Below are 6,035 nucleotides of genomic sequence, written 5' to 3'. Positions count from 1 at the left end.
ACCCATTTAACACTAAACAAGTGTGACAATGTACAGTACAATGTGTATATATGCAAACATACATGTATACATATATCAAATATGATTGCAAATCAATCCTTAATATAAAATTTTGTCTTCTGTACTATACAATTTTAAAAATATCTGTAAAAAGTTTTAAGTGATAACATTATTATAATTATGTATTTATTTCATTTTACATTCTGTTATTAAAAATATACTGATTTGAGAATATTTTATAAAAATATTTAAAATTACTGTTTCTTAAATGCCTTGATTATCTAGCAATAAATGAGTTATTACTTTAATTGTGAAAATTCATTTAATTAGAAATATACAATTACAATTAAAAATAACTTTTTAATTTCTAGTTTTAGAATTAAAACAACAAAAATACTTTTTAACATGAATTTAATTAACTTAGGTCATGTTTTAAATTGATAATGAAGTTTTATTCAATTTTCAAGTTAAATTTATAAATATAATTAGTGTATATAATATAATATAATACATATTTATGTGTGTGTGTGTGTGTGTGTGTGTGTTTATTTTTTAATATTTAACACACTGCTAACTGAAGAAATCATGCCTTTGTTTATGGTTGGAGTTATTTTCAACACACTTGTATTGATACTTAATGCATATTTAAGTAAAGATAAGTAAAAAATAACTGATAAGTGTAAGTTTGATAAACCTGTGGAAGTTTCTTCTGAGCATCATTTGCATTGACTTCTTTCCAAGTAGTGCTTGAGAAGTTGCAATATGAAGTTTTGGTATTTGAAGTTTTCAGAAGTTAATTATACAAAACCCAGGCATATATTGCTGCCATATTCAGTACATTGAAGAAGAAAACACGATTTTGTCTGCTACCTTGATTATGTCTTGACAGTATTTGCAAGGCAAGGTCAAACATGTCAATATCAAATTTTGTAAAGTTACAGACCAGAACTGCCTCTTGTCCAATTGAAAGTGTATGTGCAACAACCAATGTGGCTGTAGATGCACAGTACCAGTACTTCCTCTTTCATGTTTTTTTTTCTCTAAATCATTTAGCACTGACTAGTACTGTCCAGAGAACTGATAGCTGGGTCAGTGGTAGCAGGAACTCAGTCACATCTCCATCTGGCTTTGAATCACTACTTAATTCTGGTCTTTTCTCAGGAACATACTCGTTTCCATTGCACTAGATGCAGGGTACGAAAAGCATGTAGGTGCAGAAATGGAGAGAGATTCGCAATTTTTTCTTTGAAAACTCAACTAAAAAGTACTTTTAACGGTATTTAGAGAAATCATTTCCACTACTAAACAACTTATTGTTTTTAACTAAGAGGACTTTATATATCCATAGTAGATTCGGTTAGACTTAGAATGAAGGTACTCAGGTGAGGACACGGGCGTGGCATAATTTTTTCTTTGTACTCTCTCTGCCCATTGGGCACTAAAATGACGTTTTAATCAAGCCGTTGTGGGCTCTGCATAGCCACACTGGGGCAGCAGGGAGTTGACCTCTGCGTCTCCTTGGTGCTTAACTGGGTCATGGGCCACAGTGGTGTGAAAGGCAATGTTCAAGCCGATCTGCTGGCGAAGAAAGCAATCACGAACCTCAACAAGTGTGTTTACAATAAAATCCCATACTGTTGGATCGCGAGGCAGTTTCACTCCTATATTATTGACCGTTGGAACAACAAGTGGGCCAGCAGCTCTACTGGAAGGATGGTGTTTCGGTTCCTCCCATCTATCAGGAAGAGGTTGAATTACAGTCATCTGACCCCCACGTATGAGCTCACTCAGCTCATCACCGGACACGGTAATATGGGGAGTTACCTTGCACGCTTCCTTATAAAAGGGAATGGCCTCTGCTCGTGCCCCTCCTCACCATGGCAGGATAGTGACCACATTCTGTTTGACTGCCCGAATTTTGACCAAGAAAGAAGGCTAATCTCTGCCGCCCAGGAAGAAAACATCCCCTGGCCATGCAACCCAGACCAATTTATGGCCAACAAGTGCCTCTACAATGCGTTGTGTAAGTTCACTAAAGACATTAAAATCTTATCCTGAGTAAGGGCCACCTTTCTGTTCTTTTGGCCCCATCGGTTTTGATTTGTAATCAGTCTCGGTCCTGTTCCTCCTACGTGGAGGGCCGTACTTTCTGTAAACTACTTCTCAACCCGCCAATTGGGTTCCGGTACCTGCTTTGTATGCCGCAAGGGTCTGGCACTCACGGTCTCTCTGGCAAATTATGTATAGGTTAATAATTTTACTGTGTCGGGACAAATTTCTGTTATCTGTCACTGTAGACAAATTTGTAACACCTTGTTTATTCCTTTTAATAATTGACCCCGGTGCTAGTCTTTATGGGATCCCTCCCTTCCTCCTCCCTTCAAACACTTTATCCCACCCCTCTCTCTCCATACCCTTCCTTCTCCCTTCAAACACTTTATCCCACCCCTCTCTCTCCATACCCTTCCTCCCCCCTCTTTAGGCTATGCCAAAGGCTCGGCCATATCTATCTTCACAATATCTTCACAGCAGGGTGGTGAGGGAGTTACAAGGCATATCATTTACAAACCACATCTCAAAAATCTTTAATGTTTTTCGATTATCCTATGTCTCCCAGAGCGGTGAGTTGACAGATCTGGCATATCTGGGTTAACGCAACCAGAGCCGGCCCTACCATAAGGCGAACGGAGCAGTCGCTCCAGGCGCTAAGTCCTATCGGGCGACTCAGTGGTAAAGAAAATTAAAGGAAAAAATATTGTTTTTACTTTTTGATATTTTAATTGTACGCATGTGGCCAGTATGTTAATTGCCTTATCTGTTGAGACGCGCGTGGGTCGAGTGCGTGGGCGGGGTTCCACCCCNTTTCAGATTAATGGTAAGAGTACAGTATTCTTCTCATCTAAATCTAGATTGTTTTGTTAGCCTAGATTTCAGATTTAGGCAATTAGATAAGTGATATAAATCTAGATTGTTTCATCTCGAATTTAGCTATTTTCTAGATTTTATTTAATTATTATAAATAAGGTAAGATGAGAGTTTAAAGTGGTAAGTGTAGCCCTTAACCCTCAAGATAACAATATTTTTATAGTCTAAGTACGAGCAGGTCCGGCGCGAGGCAGGTTCAGCGTGTTCGCCGGAACCCGGCCACGCATTTTGAAAGGCCCCGAAGTGTACTAAAACTCATCAAACATTTTTCAGGACCCCCTGTATAGTAGATTGAATATTCGAGTGTGTGTGAAAAATGCAATAGTATAATCCACTAATCGATGACAACTTGCTGCACACTGACACGAGTGCAAGATTTTCTCTCATGTCTTTGCATTGAAATTTAACCTTTTTTTCATTGTAGACATCACGTTGTAGACAACAACCTTAGACACTGAAGCCGTGAGCCTGAAGAGGGATTGGAAAATTCCCAATCCGAAATGCATTGTTAAATAGGCGAAATAAAGTGAACTGTTTTAATCTTGGTCTCTGTTAATTGTGGATAATTAATTAAGAAAGACGTGATAAATATCACTAGTTTTAATATTGGAAGAAGAAACCTTTACTTATAACTTTTTATAATTTTAATTGTTATCGAGTGGCAAAAAGCTTAATTTTGAGGATAGTGATGAGTTTTATAAAAAAAAAAAACTCTGAGGACCAAATTTGACACGATTCTAATGCTTTCCCTTACAATTTTATTAAGTAGAATAGACTATAATTAAACTAAAGAAAAATGGTTTCCTCTGTAGTTATATTTTTTATAATAAATAGAATAAAACAAGACCATTTCTAAAAATGATGTACAGTACTTCTTATAAACATTTTTGTCTTACTTTAGATACTTTTAGAAATAAATGAAACTTTTCTAAATAGACCGGATAAACTAATTGCTTTATAATTAAGTATTAACACTATTAAATTTAAACACATGTGTTAATTAATTTTCAAGTTTATTTCTGGACTAACATATCTAAAAGACAAAATAGGAACGAGAAGTATATTGTTAATACTGTAATTTTTCAGCTTTAACACCTGTTCTGAAATCGTGACTTGTCTATCTTGTGGTATTCTGAACTCACGAACTTAACAATATTTTTTCTCATTCCGAAAACGCTCTGATATACAATTAAAATCTAAAATTCATTACACAACATTCTTCTTTTTATTTTTTACATTGTAATCTTATAGGCATTCTTAAGAAATTTTTTGTATAACCTTGTAATATTAATTTTGATATATTATAAATAATAAACAAAGTATGATGACTTTATCATTGTGTTTTAAATCAAAATGAGTTTTTTAAGTTAAAAATTGCATATATGCATATACACAAAAGAAAGAAGAAATTCGAACGAGTTATATCCATAATGAAAAAAAAATTTCCAGGAGCAGAGGTAAAAGTATACTTTTAACCAGCAATTATTTTAGTTATTTGTCGAAACCGTGTCTTCTTTTTCTTGTTTCTTCTAATTCTATGTCACGACTTGGTGCATTTATCGACACTTGGCACAATACATACATTTTAATTCGTACACACTGTATACAGAAACGCGTTCGGTCGGAAGCCCGAAACGCGTTTCTGTACGAATTAAAATGTATGTATTGTGCCAAGTGTCGATAAATGCACCAAGTCGTGACATAGAATTAGAAGAAACAGCAATTATTTATTGTGACATCATCACAATGCCTGGTTGCAATTTTTAATCATATTTTTTTTATTTAATTTAAAATATATGCTCTCCACCTCAAATTAGTACTGGCTTGCCCCTTTACATCATACTTTTCCTTTAACATTAGACTGTAACGCCTTTCAGGGGTCATNAATACCGACCTCAGAATGATGCTACAGTGCCAGTTACGAAAAACTATTGATAGTAATGGTACTATAAGACGGTCGGCGCTATACGACTCTCTCCCAAGAAACTTTAAAAAGTAAAATTATTTAATAAATATGCATTATATTTTAAAATATAACTAGCAGGAACCAGTCGAAATCGATAGTTTTATTCAGTTAAAATTTGGCGTTCTATGCGAAAATTATCAATTCAGCAAGTGTTTTCTGGTTCAATCTGCCAGTGATTGGAGTCTTCCTGTTCCCAGTACCATGAGACTCAATTTAGCAGTTGAGTCCCAGGGTGGCAATTTAGCATTTTTAAGATCGACCAATTTCAATTGGGGGTTTCAGATTAATGGTAAGAGTACAGTATTCTTCTCATCTAAATCTAGATTGTTTTGTTAGCCTAGATTTCAGATTTAGGCAATTAGATAAGTGATGTAAGTCTAGATTGTTTCATCTCGAATTTAGCTATTTTCTAGATTTTATTTAATTATTATAAATAAGGTAAGATGAGAGTTTAAAGTGGTAAGTGTAGCCCTTAACCCTCAAGATAACAATATTTTTATAGTCTAAGTACGAGCAGGTCCGGCGCGAGGCAGGTTCAGCGTGTTCGCCGGAACCCGGCCACGCATTTTGAAAGGCCCCGAAGTGTACTAAAACTCATCAAACATTTTTCAGGACCCCCTGTATAGTAGATTGAATATTCGAGTGTGTGTGAAAAATGCAATAGTATAATCCACTAATCGATGACAACTTGCTGCACACTGACACGAGTGCAAGATTTTCTCTCATGTCTTTGCATTGAAATTTAACCTTTTTTTCATTGTAGACATCACGTTGTAGACAACAACCTTAGACACTGAAGCCGTGAGCCTGAAGAGGGATTGGAAAATTCCCAATCCGAAATGCATTGTTAAATAGGCGAAATAAAGTGAACTGTTTTAATCTTGGTCTCTGTTAATTGTGGATAATTAATTAAGAAAGACGTGATAAATATCACTAGTTTTAATATTGGAAGAAGAAACCTTTACTTATAACTTTTTATAATTTTAATTGTTATCGAGTGGCAAAAAGCTTAATTTTGAGGATAGTGATGAGTTTTATAAAAAAAAAAAAACTCTGAGGACCAAATTTGACACGATTCTAATGCTTTCCCTTGTTATGTATACAAAGCAGCCGGGAAAAGTAAAATTAAGAATGTTTAGAAATG

Source organism: Centruroides sculpturatus, unplaced genomic scaffold (assembly GCF_000671375.1).
Source record: "Centruroides sculpturatus isolate CEXI.00-Female unplaced genomic scaffold, Cexi_2.0 scaffold443, whole genome shotgun sequence".
NCBI classification, from domain to species: Eukaryota; Metazoa; Arthropoda; class Arachnida; order Scorpiones; family Buthidae; genus Centruroides; species Centruroides sculpturatus.
The sequence above is the reverse complement of the archived record's forward strand: the minus strand, read 5'-3'. Positions refer to the sequence as shown.